The following is a 22463-nucleotide window of genomic DNA, read 5'->3' as shown; positions in this document are numbered from 1 at the left end:
AATAATTAAATTCAAGCTATACAGTAATATATAGTGAAATTATTTCCTTGTGTGAGACCTAAAGTCTAAGTCTGTTTATGATCCTGGGGCCAGGTCTTCCGACATTCTATTGGAATTCCCATGGGTACCAATTGCTCCACTTTCTAAGACTTATTTTTAGGTCACCTGAGTAAACTCAGGTGGCCTATTGCTATCCGTTTTCGTCCGTCGTCGTCCGTCGTTCGTCGTGTGTTAACATTTGAACATTTTCAGCTTCTTCTCTGCAACCACTAGTACTAAACCAATTTCAACCAAATTTGGCACAAAGCATCTATAGGTGAAGGGTAACAAAAATTGTGAATTTCATGATCTCTGCCCCCCTGGGGCCTGAGGGGTGGGGCCAAAACCACTAAAATTATTGCAATTTTTAAAAATCTTCTTTACTGCTGGACATCAAGAAGTCAAACTGTTTGCATGATTGTAATCAGCATTAAGTCCTCTACCAAAATTTTGAAATTCATGGCCCTGGAGTCAGGGGTTTTAGTGCTAGGGCGGGGCTAAATAGGTATATAGTGAAAATACATGAATTATTTGAAAATCTTCTTCTCTACCCCTGGGTATTAAATATACTAACTAAGTGCAAAGTTATAATGAGCAAAAGTGCCTCTACCAAAATTGTGAATTTTAGCGCCCCAGGGTCAAGGGTTCTGGTGTTAGGGGGGGGGGGGGGCTCTATTGAGTATATAGTGAAAATACATGAATTCTATGAAAATCTTCTACTCTGCTCCTAGGTATTAAATAAACTAACTAAGTGCATAGTTATGATGAGCAAGAGTGCCCCAACCAAAATTTGAACTTTATGACCCCAGGGTCAAGGGTTCTGGTGTTGGGGAGGGGGGCTCTATTGATTATATAGTGAAACTACATCTTGAAAATCTTCTCTGCTCCTAGGTTTTAAATAAACTAACTAAGTCACTCGTACTAATGTTATTGTGATTTAAATTCAAGACACGTGGTTAAGGTTTACCTATTCAATGGTTATAGGGTAGATCCGGTTTTATAAATAAAATAGGCAGTAAACAGGAAATTGCTATAGTCTGTTTCTTCTGAAACAGGTCCTGTGAAAAATGTGTGTTTCCACACCTTTCTGAAAGAATTTCATGATTTTCAACGGAAATGGGTGGCTTAACAGGGGGGGGGGGTAAATAACAACTAATACATCTTATACTTAATTGCAGAAATTACAGCTCACTAGCGACCGATACGCTGGTAAAAAAAATGTGAAATATCATATATACAGTGACAAACCTTTGTTTGCCTTATATGGATATTGCTATTAATTCGCAGAGAGGATCTAACCACGAGCAACTGACCAATTGTTGACTGAATACGTTTACACCAAATACTTGATTACATGTTACTTCGAACACATGGTTCAGGTCAATCTATGATCATGTCAATGGAGTGCAAAATAAAAAAAAAATTTCTTATGAACAAAGTGCAAAAATAAGAAAGTATTAAAAATATCACGGGCGTTTTTAATTTGTTGTTAACTAGAGAAAAATATGTTTAATAAAACGTATACGTAGTTCGTGTCAAGTTCAGAACACCAGCACTTCAAAGATAAGGAAAACGAGTAGCATCTCGTATGCATATCATTTAAATGGTCAAAACATTTTTTACATAGCTACATGTATACTCGTGATCACTTGTGTTGGCCAGGGAATCTACCTGGCAATTGTATTCACCGATAGTACAATAAAGGAATTTATCAAGCGTAAAATTCCTGTAGTATTCGTATAGTAACCCATAATGCAATTCTCATTCATCTGATTTGTCAGTTAAAGTCACATTGGTGCCACATTTGCTAATCTGACGCCAAAAATTATAGTCCCGGTTCCCATGCAAAATATTTGTCCAAAAAGAAATTTTAATTCATGACAGCAGAAAATTGTATCATAGAGAATATTTAAAAATAATTTAAATTTGAATAAATTCAAGAAAGATCGATTGAAGTACATTTCTACAGAATGATATTATAGGGTGGTGAAAAACTAAAATACAACATAACTTTTCTGTGTACCATGTCTCCACGTGCTAGTCACTTCCTAGCCATATTTCCGGGAATAATTTACTCTATCTCGCTGAAGTCTCGCTAGCTCTCGCCAGAGCCACTGTCAGAGCTACTCTGAACTCATCGGCTTTTATAATGTGCAGAACACCGAAAAATAAAAGATTCCGAACACATTAGTAGGGGTGTAAGTGCATAGTTATGATGCGCAAGAGTGCCTCAACCAAAATTATGAATTTTATGGTCCCAAGGTCAGGGGTTCTGGTGTTAGGGCGGGGCTCTATTGATTATATTTTGAAAATACATGAATTCTTTGAAAATTTTCTTCTCTGCTCCTAGGAATTAAATTAACTAAGTACATAGTTATGATGAGCAAGAATGTCTCTTTTAAAATTATGAATTTTATGGCCCCAGGGTCAGGGGTTCTGGTGTTAAGGAGGCAGGGCTCTATTGATTATATAATGAAAATACATTAAATCTTTGAAAATCTTCTCTGTCTCTGGGTATAAAGCAGATGAACTACCTTTATAGTTATGATGAGCAAGAGCCCTAGTCTTGCAGACTTGTGAATTTCAAGGCCACAGGGTCAGGGGTGGGGTGGGGCTCTACTTATATACTGAACATGAATTTATTGTTTGAAATGTGCTCTTTTGTATTTATAAAACATTTATTTATTATTTTATATTAAGGGTGCCTTTTTAAAATTTGTGCAATGTGTGGACCTAGTGCAATGTGTGGACCTAGGGTCAGGGGTTTATGTCACAGTGTTAGGGGTACTACTGATTAGTTGGAATGCATTTTTGTTCCCCCTACTCTGCGTATAGGTATTCAGAAACCAAGCTAAGCAACTGCTAAGTGTATTGTTATGATAATCAATGGTGCCTCTTTCAAAATTATGTCATAAGCATCCGGCTTAAAACATGAATCAAATTCAATAACTGGAAAGTTGTTTCATAATGCTCAGGTGACCTATAAGACCCGTGGGCCTCTTGTTGTATTCATTCGAAGCAGATTTTGTCCAAAATAGTGTATGTGAAAAGAAGAATAAACTTACTGAAGGTTATTTCCATTCGTATGTCGATACGAAATATCACGATGAAGTGAAATAAAAGATACCGCATAGTTTGACTCATGGCAGGGTAGTTAAGGTGCGCAATGGAAATATCGACAATTTTTGTGATAAAAAAATATATTCATAATCATGATGGCGATTATTTTTGGTATATTATTTATATCGGATAATTGTAATTATGTTTAATAATTATTACGTATTGAGGAGATCATTAAGAAATTAAGCGCCGTAAAAAACTGATTTAAGAAATGAAACGCCGTAAAAAACTGATTTTGATGACAAAATGGAATTTAATGTCTAAGTGAAGCAGCGAGAAACCTTAGATCTTGTGTAGCGCCATGTGAAACTCTTTTCCAGACTGACCAACCTGCTAAAAAAATAACAGCAGGAAAAACATGTTTAAAGTTTTGTTATTTCATTGGTTTATATTTTTTGTTACATATAATTCTACTAGAGTAAAATCAAAAGATCGGACGATCGTCATTTTTTTTTTACCATAACGTTGACCTGCGTTGCATTGATCGACACTGCAGCATCCTGTATAGGTTATACATGATGAATTTACATTGGTGTAGCAATAGCACACATTTAAAGAATCGTTTTACAAAAGAGTTCGATTTTGGTATGGTATAGATGATAACAAAGAAAGAAGAGTAGACGTTTTTCGACTGTTTCACAGCATCTCCGGATGGCGTGACCTTAAAACAACTAGTTCACGTAGCAATGTTGCTCTAGGTCGATAGACATACGCATGTTATTGTTTTACCGGAACTTTTATTATTATCCTTTAAATTTTAAAAATTTGCATTTTGTTACTTACAAATTTTACTGAATTAATGTATATCTGCCCTTTAAGGAGGCAAAGTAAATCTCTCATGAATTCCCAAACAACCCTCGAATGGACAAACAAGTTGATGAAACAAGAATATCAGCAGTCTCGTGTAAAGTCATAATTTGGTTACGTCTATTGTCGATTCAATGGCGTTTGCAAATACAATTTATTATTAGGTCAAATCCTGACTGACGTATACAACTAATTTTTAGGCCATATTCACTGTATTGTCGACGGATTTTCCGATTATGACAAAGACCAAACAGCGGATGTGACCGAACGGCAGAAAATGCTCACTCCTCCATGACACTTGATCCTATTTCTGATGTTTTGGAGGTCCATATTTGCTCTGCTCCAATTTGGAAGTTATAAAATGAAAAGAGTACATATAAAGTAAAATTTTGAACGAAATGCTGTATTATAAATTGTAAATAAAAGTATGTACAAAGGATTCCTCATATCTGGAGGCAACATTATTAAAGCTTTTTTTAAAATTATTATTTTATTACCACCAACCGTGAATAATTTCAATATATTTCAGAAGAAAATAAAGCCAGCGTTTCTGTGAATGTTGCAGGAAAACTGATGAGGTGGAGAAATGTCTGAAATTTAAATGCCGAGGCGTTTATATTTCAGACATTTCTCGACCGTTGAGGTTATCCTGCGTCATTCACGACAACAAGGACTTTATTTTTATTCTAACAGCTCAAAAAATACGGCTGATCGTTTCCTGTATAGAGAAACGAATTAGGTCACCATGTCGCGATTTCGCTGTTCCATTTAACACCTGAGGTTTGTTTACATGTATATCGATTGCAAAAAATGCAAACGATTTCCCTTTAGGATTAAAAATATCCTTCAACTATTCATAGATTTCTTTATAACATATGTTAATTAATTTTTTTGAAATGTACAATTATAAAATCAGTTATCTATTTCTTTGCTTTATCTTTAAAATCTTTTGAGTGTAAATGTTGTGCGGAGGTCCGTGGAATAACCCTACTTGGCAAAAAAAACCGGATGTTTTTCAGGCCAGTTTTAACACTCTTTAGACTGGATGGGACGAAACATCGATATGATCTAAAAAGTATAAGATTCTACATTGAAATATTTATTCCAACTTAACAGGTTTGACGCGCGTTTCCGTCTGATAATAATTGATAATAATTTGATGACATTCGTGATTTATTGCTTTATAATGTCCTCTCTAGATAATCCCAATCTGTCCTATTGTTTTTATTAGTTGGTTTTATTTATACACTAAATACATGCATTTGAGTTTTACAATATTTTCATTTTGTTTTCATTTAAAAAAAAAAAAAACATAAATATTTAAATGATAAAAATGATTTCTTGAATCTCATTTCCCAATTCTGACCCCGGGATTAGGGCGAGGCCACAATAGGGAATCAAAGTTTAAATTGAACAGGTCTAGGCGGCCTCTGTTTTCGGAGGATAGTTTTTATCCCCTAAAAACAGAGGATAGAGGTGTCGCCACCTACCGGACTTTTCAAAACAAAGGGCAGTCTACGCTGATTTTTCAACCAAAACAAATAAAATGTTTAACTTCATACGATGATCATAGGCGTCGGAACCGGGGGGGGGGGGGGGGGGGGGGGGGGGGGGCGGGGGCTAGTGGGGGCTTAGCCCCCCCCCCCCCCCCAAATACATACTTAGTATAGACATTGAACATATCTTCGTAAGTTTAGCCCCCCCCCCACTTTCCACAGATACGTCTTAGTATAGGTTAAAAATGGGGAAAGTGGTGATGTTTGGAAGAAAATTTTTGGTACTGGCATACCCCCCCCCCCCACCATTTCCTTTTTTTTTTTTTTTGCTTGTCAGATTGTTTTGGAGGTACAAAATTTTTTTTTTACACTTAGCCCCCCCACTTTCAATTTGCTTCCGACGCCAATGATGATGGTTAAATCTAGGTATTAAGTTTGTATCATAACAAAATTCGCACTAAAAATAAGAAGATAACATATGGCATGAATTTGTACTGGTCAGCTCAGTGTAATTAACGTGGCGGAGATAGCACACGTGGGCGCGATCATACAGAAGCAGTTAGATAGGTAAACAAATAGGAGTTGAACTTTAACCTGGCCAGTTCCGAGAAATGAATCGGTTATTAGGAAAGGCATTTGGTTAGGAGGAAGGAGCGACCAATAACAGTTGTGACCAGGGGTCAGTTATACGAATAAATTAGATACAGCAAGTGAAAGTAACAAATTTTGCAAAAGCAAGAAGTAATTTTTAAAACGCAGTAGTAAACTAAAAGTGTTGAAGGATAAAGAAATAAGGGTTAAAAATTCAAATTGGAAATTAAAGTAATTATTGGAAATTTTGAAGGCGATCCGAATATGGAGATGAAAAACGGAGTAAGAGCTAAGGTATAAAATGAGCGGACGACGGACATACGCCAGACAAGAGCTGGATTGTGTTTGTCTCTGCTTCATTTTATACAGGTAAGATTATTTGGTGGACTTGCGCGATTTTGTAAATTATTAAGTTTTCAGATGGTTTATTTTATTTTCAGGTTTAGATTGTTTATAATGTAACACAGTTATATTTATTATAATGTTTAATATTGTGTGTAAAATTATTTATTATAATTATAAAATAAACGGATTGTTTCTTTAAATAAAGACAAGAGCTGGATTGTGTTTGTCTCTGCTTCATTTTATACAAGTCTGGTCAGGGAAGGTCCTCAGGGCAAAAGGAATTGTCTATCGCAACATCAAAGAAAGATCTAACACAATCCAAAAGCGGAATTGAGTTATTCCACGTGGTGTGTCCTCTCACTAACATAAAAACGATCCCAGGTGTAAATGAACAAATTTATGATCGGCCCAACGTCATTTGGGACTCTGCCTCCTCAAACTTTGATGGTTGAGGTGTGATATACAGTTATCATAGGCGGGAGTCCTCAATGAGGTTTACCCGGATTCTCAATGAGGTTGACCCAGTTATAATATTTGCAACGGGACTCAGAGGGCGGAGTTACATTCCGTTTTGTATTAGCCTTGTATACTGTTGTATTAGCCAACTAAAATACAGCACGGTCAAAAAATGAATCTGATTCAATTTATGAAAAGCACGTACAAATATTAATTAAATGCTGATTTTTTTCCCCCTATTATAAATTTTGTAGAAATATTTTCCAAGCAATGTATAATGTCAAAATTTCTCAATCATTTTTTTTCATTATTCCTAACAGAATCTACACATTATATTTCGATCCAAACGATAACGAAAATTCAAAGTTACGGAAAAAATCGAATGTTGGATAATTTCCTGCAAACATGTTTGCTTTCCCTGCTTGTATTGTGTGCCTTTCAAATAAAAATAAAGTCCATGGGTTGACGGATGCAGCATACATGAGGTGAAATCCGCACCCCCTCCATTTTAATCTCTTCTCGTGCAAACTGATTCAAGTACCTTCTTAGTCCTCCCCCCCCGCACTTTTTTTTTATTCATCTTTTAGAAATCTTTATCTCTGACGACTGCAGTACATACATCTCTTACTTCGTTTTTAATGTCGCATTTTAATAACACAATAAAAATCTGTGACATCAAAGCCCATCGAAGAACTGTCTGTATCTGTATCTAATTAAACTGAGATTTTAAGAACCCTGAAATAAATTAGGACCAATCTCCATCTACAGCACGGTTAAACCGTCATCTTTATCAGTTAAGACTGAATAAAATTCAATCACGTCTATCCCGTTGACAAAACTAATCTGACTGAAACTTACGTTGTCCGTGGAAATATATATACTGCGGATGCATACTCCCCGTCGAGGCCTCATATAGGAATTCGGATGCTGCACAGCTATAAAGTGGGTGGCAGTGCTTTTACTTGATTTCTCTAAATAATACTTATTTTATCTTCAAATTGTTTTATTTGCTAAATTATAAGGCAGAGTGTATTTTTTCTTTACAGTACGCTTTCTTTTGTGTTTCCCTTTTCTCTAATTTTGAATTAAATGAAAATAATACCATGCATGTATTGTTTGAGCATTTAAGCGCCTTTTTATTTGTCTTAGAGGGAAAAGGGTAGAGGGAAAAAACATAAAAATTAAACAAAATAACAAGAAATATTAAGTAGAAATGAATCGTTAGAAGTGCCAACTTTAAAAGCGTTTTGTAAAAATTCTAGACATAGAATCTCAAATCGCCACATACAATCGATAGTTTAATGTTTGAACTTTTATTTAATTGTACTCTCGTGCTTGCACTTTTTGATTAAAGGTAGGCACGAGGCGTTTGAAAATTACCTGTGTTATCCTCTTAAAACAGAAGATAAACTATCCGACATTGCATTGCGGTTTCCATATATGGTAAAAAAAATTGGCTGCCATATTTAATTTAGCGATCCTCCAAAAACGGAGGCCGCCCAGACCTGTTGAACAAGCAAATTCAAAGAATTGTGGTCCCCCGCTTTCGGTGTCTTTGTTGGTGAGATGTTATTTTTTATGACATATTGAGTCTAATATGAACATCCTATCATATGTCATGTCATAGAAATTATCATTGAAGTTGATTTTTTTTGAAGGATGAAAACCCTTATCCTGACCCTTAAAAAGTTATGGCCAAAGTTAACATTTTTTAAAAGTAGATCAACTTCAAGGTCAAGATCAAAGGGTCAAAGTTGTTGATGAAATGTTTTCTCACAAGGATTACATATGTGAAGTTTGAAAGCCCTAGCCCTTACCCTTCAAAAATTGTGGTCAAGGTTAAAGTTTTTACATAAGTACGTAAATCTTTAAGGTCAAGGTCAAAAGGTCAAAGTTTTTGATATCCAATGAAAGGACCTGCCACAAAGAATACATATGTGAAATATAAAAGTCCTAGTATCTACCATTCAAAAGTTGTGACCAAATTTAAAGGTTTTTTTTTAAGTAGTTAAAACTCCAATGTCAAGGTCAAAGGGTAAAAGTTGTTGGTATCCAATGAAAGGTCTTTTAAAAAAAATTACATATGTGAAGTACGAAAGCCCTAGCCCTCATCGTTCAAAAGTTATGGTCAAGGTTAAAGTTTTTCATAAGTATGTAAATCTCCAAGGTCAAGGTCAAAAGGTCAAGGTTGTTGGTATCCAATGAAATTTCTTGCAACAAGGAATACATACCGTAAATCTGGAAATTTTTACGTCGATTTTATTTTGCGAATTCGGGTCAAAACGCTGTTGATTAATTTTTACGTTTCAAAATTTTGCGAATTACCACTGCTTTGTTAACATTTTCTTATTGGTAATTTATTTTTAAGAAAAATATTTTTGCGAATACAATGAACTCGCAAATTTGCTAAAAATTTATCTACAGCAAAAATTTCCAGATCTACCTTATGTGAAATATAAAAGTCCTAGTATCTATTGATTAAAAGTTGTGACCAAGGTTAAAGTTTTTAAAAAGTAGTTAAAACGTCAAGTGAAGGTCAAAGGGTAAAAGTTCTTGGTCTTCTCACAAGGATTACATATGTGAAGTACAAAAGCCTTAGTCCTCACCGTTCAAAACGTATGGTCAAGGTTAACGTTTTTTCATAAGTAAGTAAATCTCCAAGGTCAAGGTCAAAAGGTCAAGATTGTTGGTATCCAATAAAAGGTCTTGCCACAAACAATACATTTGTGAAATATGAAAGTCCTAGTACCTTCCATTCAAAAGTTATGGCCAAAGTAAATGTTTGAAATTTTTGTGTAAAAGTCGGTCAAACTCCAAGGTCAAGGTCAAAAGGTCAAATTTGGTGGTACCAAAAGAAAGGTCTTGTCACAAGGAATACACATGTGAAATATGAAAGTCAGTGCTCTACTAAATCAAAAGTTATGGGCAAGGTTAAAGTTTTTGTGACGGACAGACTGACAGACGAATGAGATTTAATGTCCCCTCGCTTTCGCGAAAGCGGGGGAAAAATATATAGGGAAAATCTTTAGATAGCTTCTTATCATCGAACCAGCGGGGTCAGAGAAGCTGAAAGTTATGGTAAAGGATTCTGTGGTAGTGTACAAGTGTAGATTGTTAATTGTTCAAATCATGACCCCCGGGGGTTAGGACGGGGCCACAATGGAAAATCAAAGTTTTACATAGAAATATATAGGAAAAATTTTTAAAAATCAAGAACCACTGGGCCAGAAAAGCTGAAACTTATTTGAAAGCATCCTGGAATATAAATTATTCATTGTTCAATTCATGACCTACAGGGTAAGGGCGGGACCAAAATATGGAATCATGTTTTACATTGAAGAATATAAAAAAAAAAAACTTGAAAAATCTTCCTATCAAGAACCTCTGGGACAGAGAAACTGAAACTTATGTGGATGCATTCTCGGATAGTGTACATTTTTAATTGTGTAAATAAATTATGATCCATGGTTAGGGGGATGATAATAGGAATACAAAGGGGGAATGTGATGAAGAACAGCATGGTCAAAGCTACTCAGGTGAGCGATGCAGCCAATAGGTCTCTTGTTATGGTGTTGTGTTCTGATACTCAATGAAAATTTTCGATGACCCTGCTCTGTCATTATATTATAATACAGATACATGTACCTTATTTTCTTTCGAGCTTTATAAAATGAAGAAATAGGAATAACTTTGTGTCACCAGACGTTTATATCAGCTTAATAAAGAAACTTTAAGGTATTTCAAATCCTCCTATATGTCATAGGTTTTTGCAAAAACTGTTATTAATTTAAATTCATGCAAAGTAGAACAATAACTTTTATAAGAATGCTTTTCAATAGCTGTAATGATAAAAATTGTTAAGTAAAAGATTTTTTTTAAAAATGTTTATATTCTTTTTTTGATAAATTATTTCTTCTTTTAAAAATGTTGACAAGGGCATTAACTCATCAGGTATCTTTATTCAGGCATTTTTTATTGCATTTCTTTCGTATAATAGTTTCCCTGGTATTCACAATTCAAAAGTACATATCTTAGAAGTAGCAAGTATTTCGTAACTTTCAGCATCAGAATTATGCATTTAAACCAACATTAACATAACTTTTATCATAATGTTTACAAAAGAAAGTTAATTTTTTTTTATGTTGACATAAACTTCTGTTTATTTATTTCTCATATCCTAAATAATATGACTACCGATACAATTTTTTGCAATAATTCGTAAATTTTAACTAAATTAAATGAAAATAAATGCAGTTTTTGTACTTTGAAACCAATAAATTTGTGAGGGTGGAAAAATCTTAAGTTAATCTGAAAATTATATGTAAGCACAACATCTACTCATTTAGTGAAGACCTTTGCCAACCCTTTCATTATTTTTGAAAAGTTCTCTTTGTAATAATAATATTAAAAATAGTTCTTCAATATGTTTTTCTATCTTTTTTTATTTAAGCTTCCGCATTCTTTCCATTCAGATTTCCCACGATATTTTGAATATTTTGACTTTAGACGGACATCAATCGGAACAAAGAGTTATTCAGAATTTTAAATGTAATGAGAGATGAATCGCAGTATTTATTACATAATGAGACATGATAACAAATCAAATTATCCCTAATGATAGGTCCCCTGTCTAGAATTCGGTTATTTCAAATAGTGTCACGTTAAATAAAAGTTTAAAAACAGCTAGAGAATAATTAAACTACATGTAATGACATGAAAGGAAGTGCTCATTTGAGGTGAATAGTGAATTCTTATTGAAAAGACAGGCCTTCACCTAACTAATGAAATCAGTTATTGGCATTCTTCCTGACTTAAATTTGTTGAGCGCGTGTTAAGTTTTACTGATCACCTGATAAGGAAAAACCTGGCATAATTACTACTATCCTTGAATTAAATAAACATTTTTAAAAGCCTTTTCTGTCGAAGTATTTCTAAGGATCTATCAAAATATTTCTCAGGATACTTCATTTGCTTATTCTTATATTCCGAATTTAATTTCCTTTGAAAAAGAAATCGTAAACTTTATATATAAATACAACGCTGCATGTGATTTCACTTTAAAAGCTGCCCGTAAAAAATTGATAATTCTCACGCAAACTTCACTTTGCTAATGTTTAAGAAGATTCATGTACATTGTTTCGGAGAGCCAACACATATAAACATTTTTGATAGACATTCTTTACATTTCGAAACCTTTAAAGATCAGATTGAAAATATGCAGTTTAGAATACATTTTTTGTCTCTGTTTAAGTTCAACGTGTGATGATAGTCAATTAATTCGACATTGACGTCTGAGACGTTTTTAAGGCCATATCCAAGAGACCCGTGACTTTCACTTCTAGTGCCAAGAGCTTTGTTTACGACTTAGGTTGGACGCTGCGCCGCGAACAAGAATCGAACCCGGGCCTCCAGATCACGAAGTGAACGCTCTACCACCAGGCTACCATGACCGGTTTCCGTATCAGAAATAATATATGATTATAACTAGAGTTTGGATTGCGAATTTCTTCTTGCAAATTCGTTGGGTGGATTTATTAGTCGTCATTCTTATTATAATTTTTATTTAAAATTTTGGTATCTCGTTTATGAAGTTGTATTTTTTTGTTATATCTACATGTGCTTAAAAAACTCTCTCAGTGAAAAACTATTTCGTTTTAATGATACCGCGATTAAGCTGTCGTCTCCTTCGCATTGTGAATAAAAAATAAGGATCTTTCATGACAGCAACCAATAATTATAAAACATCAATTACATATATTATAAGCTGAGCGTTACCCGTTTATCTATCAATCCATGCCAAACTTGTCCTTTGTAGAGTCATAAAGAGCAAAAGTATTTGAAAACTGCAATTATGGTTGTTAAAAAGAATAATTACACAGTTTATTCAACATTTGAATATCATTTAAGTTTTGCGCTTTATATGTACCGTAATAATTTATTTACAAAATTTTGTTTTTTGTTTTACCTTGAGAAAATAAGACTGTATCTTATAGATTCGATCGTTTACATAGAAATATCCGAGTTCCCTTACTATTCAACTTTACATCATATCAAATTTATATTGTCTAACACCGAAAATTCTACTATATCTACATAATCAACATCTCTGTGCCAATTAGAAAATCAAGGGAATTAATTTACCAGTAAAAGCAATCAGGTTGAATTTTAAAGATGATTTTAACGTGGCTTGTAGCTATAGAAATAGGAAGTATTTAATTTAAGGACAGATGATACAAACAAAAATGAATGTTGAGTTAAGTTTATATTTTGAACTTTTTTTTATTGAAAATAATCCAAATAACAGATGTATAAAGTAATTAATTAATTTTGTAAATGTTCTATGATGTTCAACTTTCTATATTTCTGCATCCATCATATTTATTCTTTGAAATATATGGAGATAACGAGCTGTTCAAGATCAAAGTCCATAAACAATACAAAAAAGGAGCAGAACAAACAAAGAACTTCCAAAGCATCAGAGGTGGGATCAGATGCCATTGAGGAGTGAGCATCCTCTGCCGACCGGTCATATGCACCCACCGTATGCTGCTTGTCATGATCGGGAAATAACGGAAAAATCCAATGTCAATTCAGTGTAAAAATAATGTACTTAGTCTAACAATTAGTATGAAACACATCGGTCAGCACTTGACTCAGTGATAAATTGTATTTGCTGACAAGGTCATTATATCGACCATAGAACTTACGAAATGAGGACTTTGAACGAGACTGCTGATATTCTTGGTTCATCAACTTGTTTGTCAATAATTTACCTCTTTTTATAAATCATTCATACGTAGAAACTGCACTTGCGTATTAAATCAACTGATATATATAATCTCCTTATGCAAGTGATGGAGGTTTATTTCAGATTCCCTATAAATCAAACAAACAATATGGATTTTATTTTGCTTGTTTAATGTGGCGCTTCTGGCCGCGGTGATCAATTTGCTGGGGCTACCACAGGGCTGCCCCACAATCAACAATCATTAGAATAAATGTGACGACCTAAATCGGGCGGATCATGCACTGGGTAGGTCACAAGTGCATGAACGTTACCAATGCAATAATCAATCAAATTCAATCAATCAATTATTAATCAATAGTCAATCAATCAATTCAAATATCAATTAAGTTAATTACTTGTCAATCAATCAATTATTAATCAATCTATCAATTCAAATATCAATCAAGTCAATAAACAATGGAATGAGCATAAGAATATGTGTTGCACTCGTCCAATTGCGTTGAGGTGCGACGGAATACGCAGACACTATGAATTCCAACCGCAATAAGACATCATTACCGCTATATTGGTTGATGCGGACGCTGTACCCAACAGGCAGTCTTTGCATAACACGCAATCATACAGACTCTCTAATGCAACACAAGTTGATGAAGACGCTGGACCAGGCAGGGCACCATTAGGGAATACTGGAGCACACGATTATCACTGCAACATAGGCTGTTGTTGACGCAGGACCAAGCAGGAAGTCGTCAGCTAAAGTGAAATAACAATTATCAAATTACCATTATTAATTACATACATGTACAAACCTTTGTCACTAGAAAAGGTACCACAGAGTCTAACACATCTGTTTCATATTTGGACATTTTACTTGAAAAAAGAAGACTTTGTAGTCTAATAACCAAGCTGTATGAAAACCTTATTCACTTTAACTTTACAATCATCCATTTTCCTAAATTATGCAGCAAGATACCTTCAGCTTGTAAACGGAGTTTATATAACTCAGTTGATTAGAAATGAAAGAAAATGTTCAATGTTTGTACATTTTCTAAAACGAGGTGAATTATTGACGAACAACTTGATGAAACATGAATATTAGCAGTCTCGTTCAAAGTCATAATTTCGTTAGTTGTATATATGGCGATATAATGACCTTGTCAGTAAATATAATTTATTATTGAGTCGAATGCTGATTGACGTTCTTCATAACAATGGTTAGGCAATCATTCACACACTAAATTGACGACGGACTTATTCCATTATTTTCCGATCATGACAAGGAGCACACGTTGTGACTGGTCGGCATGGGGATGCTCAATCCTCCATGACAACTGATCCCACCCCTGATTTTTCGGAGGTCCGTGTTTGCTCTGCTCCTATTTTGTTTTGATTAATAGACATTTCGCTCGAATACTTTTCATTATCTCCATTTATTTAATGTACTTATGTGAACTTTTGTGCACAGATAACACTCCGGTACTCATAAATCAAATGATTATCAGTCAATAATAATTGCATTGACAGACAAAAACCTGAATTATCAGTTTCTCCATTCAACGGCACATTGCTCAATTTCAATAATCATCTTGACCTTTTTTCTCCTTCAAATCTGTTCCTTACAGTTTCATGGCATCACTCTTGTAAAATGGTATAAATTTTATCGGTGGTAATTCCTCCTTAAAATATTGTTTTGTATTTGTGCTGCCATAGAAGTCTCAAAGAACAAATTGTCTGAAAATAACATCCACAAACTTGATTGTTGGAACTCTAATGCAAGAAGGCATTACATCAGGATAACCACGTTCAAATTCAAAATTTGCGAACTTGATCTTAAGGACGAAACAAAAATAAATGTTTCGTCTTGTAAAAGTACTTATACATGCCATCAAACATCATAAATATAGGAGTCAGCATCTGACAGTTCTCTTCCTTGGCAAGTAATATAATGTATTAGCTTCTTTTGTAACCATTTATTTTTCTATCATTATTTTTGTAAATCTGGTGATGAGACCAGCATATGACTGCTCAAATTGTAGTACATGAAGGATATGGAGATAACGAACAGTATTTAATATCAAAGTCCATAAAAACAATGTAATTGAACAAAAGGAGCAGAGCAAACATGGACCACCAAAACATCAGAGGTGGGATAAGGTGCCATGGAGGAGTGAGCATCCCCTGCTGACCAGTCACACCCGCAGTGTGCTCCTTGCACGCACAGGTAAATCATTTAAATTAGATAAAATAAGGATTTCATCAGTCTTGTTTAAAGTTATCATTTTGTAAGTTCTATGGTCGATACAATGACTTGGTCAGCAAATAAAATTTAGTATGGGGTCAAATGCTAGCTGACGTTTTTCATACAGATTGTAAGTCCATGTTTTATACATTAAATTGACGAAGGATTTTTCCCGTTCTATACCGATCATGACAAGGAGCACACGGCGGGTGTGACTTGTCGGAAGGTGATGCTCACACCTCCATGGCACCTGATACCAACGATGTTTTGGAGGTCCGTGTTGGCTCTGCTCCTGTGTTGAATCGTGTTATTGATCTTTGGTTTTGAATACTGTTCGTTAACTACATATGTTTCACTTAGAATATTTTTTTTTTGTTGGAATTTTTGTATAAATTAAATTTTACATGTTCTTTCAAGAGAATTACATGTAAAAGTTTTAAATATTTACATGTTTATTTTCAATTCCTCAGCTATGTACATGTATGTTCTATATTTATATCACATGTACTCAATTGTACCGGTCTCAATATATCTGAATGATTTTTATTAACAAAAAAGTTGCCTTATAAATAACACAACACAATTTTAGAAAAGAATCAATTCGTAATTTTCATATAATGGACATTCTCAAGCCAGTTCAACAATATTCTTTTAAGGGGTGAATAAGCCATATTTCAATTAATGTAGTCAAAAAAACTGATAATGTTTCTTTCATATAACATAAAACTAGAGATTTCGAACATAAAACAAAATCTCACAGTTTAAAGAAATGAATTTAAAGAGAACATAGAATTTTTGATTCATTAAATGTAGTCAAACTCGACTTAAATTCATAATTAAATTAAAATCCAAAGAAAATCCAAGGAAAAAGAAGTTCCTTAACATACTATGATTATGAGTCGGTGTATAATGCTATAACAAAATAATGTTTTTTATACTGTATAAAAAAAGAGAAATATTAACTTCAAATATGTGTTTAATACACTGTACCATCTGCTCACATTTTATATGAATACAGTACGGAAAAGCTCAATCTATTCAATATGATTATCAAATATCTCTGTCTTGTTACATGCTTAGACGGTGTACAATTTGAAGAATAATGCAAACTGTGAGAATTTTGAACAACATAAAATTTGCATTAAGCATGTATAGAAGCATTTATACTGTAAATTAATACTAAAACTTCCCCCTCCATAGCGTTTAATGGTAGGCATTTGTTTGTATTTGAGATGTGTGAGAAAAACCAATTATCAAATACTTGTGACATACGGATTATAAAATTTGACACAGCATAATCTGAAGAAATATGTCAATCTTAATTACATTAGGTACGTGTGCTAAGGGTTTACTTCAATACTGACCCTTAGCTTGTACCGCAGTAAGAAAACTACCTAAGCAGTGTTAAATATATAACCATTTTTCAACGTCATGTTGTGCGACATGAATGTGATAGTATATAAATATTGCATGTAGTTGAGTGTAATATTGAAAATTTTCACCCCAAGGAAACCATTGTCAACCGAGGCGCAGCCGAGGTTGACAATGGTTTTCTTGGGGTGAAAATTTCAATGTTACACTTAACTACATGCAATATTTATTATATTATACTGAATGTTTTATACGAATACATATTACAGTGAACCGTGCGCGCATAAATTCCGCCCAGTCGTTATTTTTTGTAATGCCACCCGTCGTCAAGCAATGTTGACTGTTGCTACGCAGGAGGGCGTGGCTTCATTATTCAGCGGGTAGTAGTGGTTTTTATCAAATGTTTCTCGACGAATCAGATTCAAGTTATTTACATGAAAGTATAATATTGGTAAAGATCTATGAAGAGGGATAAAAAATGCATAAAATCCGAATTACTCCTGCGTTTTTCATGAAAGAATTTGACAGATGTCCTCTCAATAAGAAATAAAAATATTTACTGACATTGAACATCAGAAAAGTCTATGTAAGTAAAGCTGAAAAGGAAATTGAGTTTTACATTAAAATGTTAACATCAGCAATGCGTCTATTTATATTTCATCGCCTGCTTTTGTATTTTGATGAAGTTCTTCATAAGTGTTTGGATGGCAAGTTCACTAAGTTCTGCATAAGGAGAAATATTCCTGTCAGATTAAAAAATATTCAAAAATCAATCCTGGAAAAAGTTTTGAGTAAAGTGAAAAAGTTTAATATATAAGTGAATAAGACAATACATACATATCTTGCCCACTCTGTTTTTCTGAAAATCATAAGCTTAAGATTGACTACTTCCTGATAAAGTTATACCTTTTTGTATACATGTAATTGGATTGACATTTTATTGGTTAAAACGGCTTTACATATTTATGACAGTCTGGGTCATTTGTAGACAAATTATGTAATTATTTATCCATGGGTGAATGTAAAGGGTTTTTTAAACCTATAGCATTACCTTTTAATACAATCATTTTAAATACCAAGGTATTGGTTGGATATAAACATCGAATTGAACACCATTGAATTTCACCGTTTACTTTGTTCACATTACACAGGTCGAGGAAACTACCTTATATGGATATTGTTGTCATTGCGCACAAAGGTGCTCACAGCAAACAATGGTCCAATCTAGTGAATGAGCCGAAAAGCATGATGGTCTACTACATGTTTATTTTTATTACAAACACGTTGTTTAAGGGAAATTTAGGATGCGATTTCAAATGACTGCTGGAAAGTCAATTTACAATTTTTTGAAATGTGTTTGAGAAAAGTATGAAGAATAGGTACTAATCAAGAATTCCCATGCTCACATTAGCAAAGTCAGTTTTCCTGATTAAATAGTACTTTGAAATACCGCTCACAAAGTCTCCACAAGTAAAAAACATAGGACTCAAGTACTTGATAATCGTAAATATGCCATGTAACTGGCTGAAATATTTGTTGATCAGGTATTTGTAATAGAAATTTGAAGTTCATGTATTTACAAAAAGGACTTGAGTTGCACATTCTTTTTTTAAATTTACCTCTATATTAATTCTCATGTGCGTTGATAATCGAACGTGTATTGAATAGCTAGCATAATGTACGTTTCGAAGATGTATACGTTGTAAGTATTGTCAATACTTGAGCACAATATTGAGTTTTTTTTTGTTTTTTTTTACCGATGAATATCCACGTGAAATTGACTTTTCACTGACAGTACAACATAGGGAAAGCAGTAAACAAACGGACTTGTACAATGGAGTGGGGAATACCCTACTTTTTATCATTGTTAATCATTTGCATGTAAATGTGAGCATGGGAATAATAGATAATAATGTACATATTACATTAAGCATGTAAAATGCTTGAAAAATGCATCATGTCTTTCCGAGAGTGATTTAAAAAAAAATGGCTTTTTGAAACACATGTAGTATTTTTGTAGTAACCCATAATGCAACTCGTTGAGCTGATTGGTCGATTATTCAGTCACGTTGGTTCCTCACTTAATATGTAAATTTATTCCGACGTCACAGAAAATAGTTTCCTCGATCTGTTACAGTGTTCGTATGAAAAAAATTCCCTTAACATTTGAATATTTGATTTTACCTCGTATATCAACAGATTGGAATTCGTTGTAATAGACTTTGTCATTTGGGGTATCTACATCTGTCCCTTTCTCTGTAAAAGGTTAAATACATATCAGAGGGTTGTTATAAAAAAAGGGTGTCATATCATGTTTATGGCAATATTTAAAGGTTTCGGTAGAAACACGGATTTTCGATCTATGTATAACATAACATATGCTTTTAAAAGTATTACTTTTTACTTTAAAAAGACCAAATAATGACATTTTTATTTATTTGAAATGTGAAGTTTAAATAAACTTTTTCTGAGGGTGTTTAAACACATAAATGGCCAAAATAGAATTTACATTTACTTACTGTGCATTTTCCTCCAGATAACAAATTTTAGGAGACTGCTCATCAAAACAATTGAAATACAGATAACCACACTTGTAATGGTAATGGTATAGTCATTCTTACATATTTTGCTAGACTGTGTCTGCGAAAATTGAACGAAATATGATTACAGTTTGTATTTTAAACATTTATGTATTTATACATTAATCATAATGAAATTGATTTCAACATATGAGAAATACAAATTAAATAGATTTAAAGCTTATTATTTTATCACTAATTTTCATAAAATCTTTTTCATTTGCTATATCCTTCCCCTGTTTCATTAATTACATTACCTGCGCGTACGATAGACAATGTCCTGACTCGTGATGACAAGTCTGGCTGACACATTCCGTACTACAGGTCTCTTTACAATTGACTCCCCAGTACGATCGACTGCAAACTACAAAACAATTAACAGGTTCAAGGACATTAGCGGTCAACCTGTGTATCAATCGGAGAAAGAAATACCTAATGAAGTGTTTCATGATAGAGCACACAAACGAAATAATATTCATGGCATAAAAAATGAAATTGAAAGCTTTACAAATAAACAAACATTACAAAATAAAACATAAACTGTATTTCATACCATTTGTACAAAGAGGCCCTTGGTATCCCACAGCACACCCTTCTGGATATGTACCGTTGACATGGTTACACGTGGTATTTTTATACAACGTCCACAGCTTTCATTGCAGTTATAGCCAAACTTCACACGCTATTGAAAATTCTATTTATTTCTGACATCCTATTCTGTTTTTGTTGTTGTTGTATAAACTTGTTAATCTGACTTGTCTAGGAAAAAAATCTATGTTTAGTTAAAACTAATCTTCCAAAAAGCTTGTTTCCTAGTATACACACAATATTGAAAATAAAAACTTTATCATTTAAAACTTAAAACAATAATTTAAAATCATTATTAAGTATTTTAATTTTATATAACTACTACATTTGCAAATCCAGAGAAGTAAATGACACATAAAAGTTTTAATATTTACATGTAATATGAGAGATCAAGAATAAATAAGTAAAGGGAAACAAATTTCAGAAGATGTATACAAAATTAGATAAGTTTTCGACATCTTTGTTAGGTGTGCATGTAATTGTTAAGATCTAGATGTCATAAACAAAGCTAGACACAGATTTTTCACCTCCAACCCCCATCCCAGCAAAAAAAAAAACATACCAATGTTGCAGAGGGTTCCTATGTATCCTTTAGAACATCCTTGTAAACAAATACCGTTGATATGATGGCACTGTTCATTGTTAAGACAATTACCACAGACTTGGTTGCAATTAACACCATACATGCCATCGTCACATGCTTAATATATAAAGGTTTGGCATGAAATCATAATATGAACATAAACTACAGATTCGAAATAATTGACACACTGTATTGAAATTGAAAATACGATACTTTTGTCACATATATAGTAATCCTTTGAATCCTACAGAGCACCCTTCATAACACAAACCGTTGACGTGGTTACACTGAATATTATTTATACAATGCCCACAGGTTTGATTGCAGTTTTCCCCATACATGCCTTCATCACACGCTATTTTGAATTCAGAAATTTCCCTTACTCTTTGTTTTCATTTGTATCAAGTAGAAACTTTTTTAAAATTGTATTTCGAAGTTAATATGCGAATAAGCCAATAATATATTTACAAAGTTGAAAGAACAAGCAAAGACGTTAATACTTTACCAGAATTGCAGAGAGATCCCTTGTATCCTTGAGAACATCCTTGTAAACAAGTACCGTTGATATGATGGCACTGTTCATAATTAATGCAATGACCACAGACCTGAGTACAGTTAATACCATACATCCAACTATCACATTCTGGATATTTTAAAAGTTATATTAACTATTATGATATCGATATCATTTTGTCTGCATTTATTTATATGCTTATAAGTTTATTTTTTTTCTATGGAATATTTTTCTGTTTTTATTTTGCAAAATTGCAATATATTTCAATTATAAGATTTCATTGTGGTATACAGTATACAGGTGATGAAACAATTATATTCTTAATCAAAATCAATTTAATATAGATTGATAATTACTAGTTTTGCAGCCCGGTCCCTTGTATCCAGGAGAACACTCGTGTAAACAAGTACCGTTGATATGATGACACTGTTCACTGTTTAAACATTGACCACAGACCTGAGTGCAGTTAACACCGTATGTTACTCCGCCACATTCTGAAAATTGATGGGGGATAAAAAAAACCGTAATCAAAGATCTTTGGGCATAAGGTTGTTTTTACGTTTCCGTCCGACTGTCTGTATGGTTGTCTGTTTGTCCGCAAAAAGACTTAAACGCTGGCCATCACGTTTTATTATATAGTGCTACAGCATTAATTAATTTTTCATAAGTTTATTCCTTGTAACAAGACCTTTCTTTTGAGAACATTAAATTAGATCCTTATACCTTGATCTTAGGGTTGAACCCACTTAAAGGGTCATGGACACAGTTTCACCTGATATTTTAAAAATGAATTTTAATTTTTACAATTCCTAGGTATGGCATCATCTACTGATCAGCCGAAATTTGAACACCATTTATTTATTAACAAACGAGATAGAGAACGTTAAGTTTATGTAAACATAACAGGGACAAACTTACACATAAGCAAAACACAAACACAAAAGCGTTTCTAGATCCCCTCCAATTCAGTTCTGAGGGGTTTAAAAT

The 22463-nt window shown here is 33.5% G+C and overlaps 1 protein-coding gene and 1 long non-coding RNA gene across 6 annotated transcripts in view; both read right to left on the bottom strand.

Annotated features, from left to right (window-relative positions):
* Nucleotides 1-22463, bottom strand: part of LOC134283128 (cell death abnormality protein 1-like) — a 93949-nt gene that overhangs the window by 42084 nt on the left and 29402 nt on the right. The gene's annotated exons all lie outside the window — the stretch shown is intronic.
* LOC134283201 (uncharacterized) lies at nucleotides 21240-21964 on the bottom strand. The gene is made up of 3 exons (XR_009995439.1): nucleotides 21833-21964; nucleotides 21468-21605; nucleotides 21240-21317 (listed from the first exon to the last, which is right to left on the bottom strand). It is a non-coding gene; the product is annotated as an uncharacterized LOC134283201 (long non-coding RNA).

Source organism: Saccostrea cucullata, unplaced genomic scaffold, assembly GCF_032062105.1.
Source record: "Saccostrea cucullata isolate Sc308-1 unplaced genomic scaffold, CSIRO_AGI_Scuc_v1 ctg3343, whole genome shotgun sequence".
Classification (NCBI taxonomy): domain Eukaryota; kingdom Metazoa; phylum Mollusca; class Bivalvia; order Ostreida; family Ostreidae; genus Saccostrea; species Saccostrea cuccullata.
Note: the sequence above shows the minus strand (reverse complement) of the source record. Positions and strands in the feature narration are given on the sequence as shown.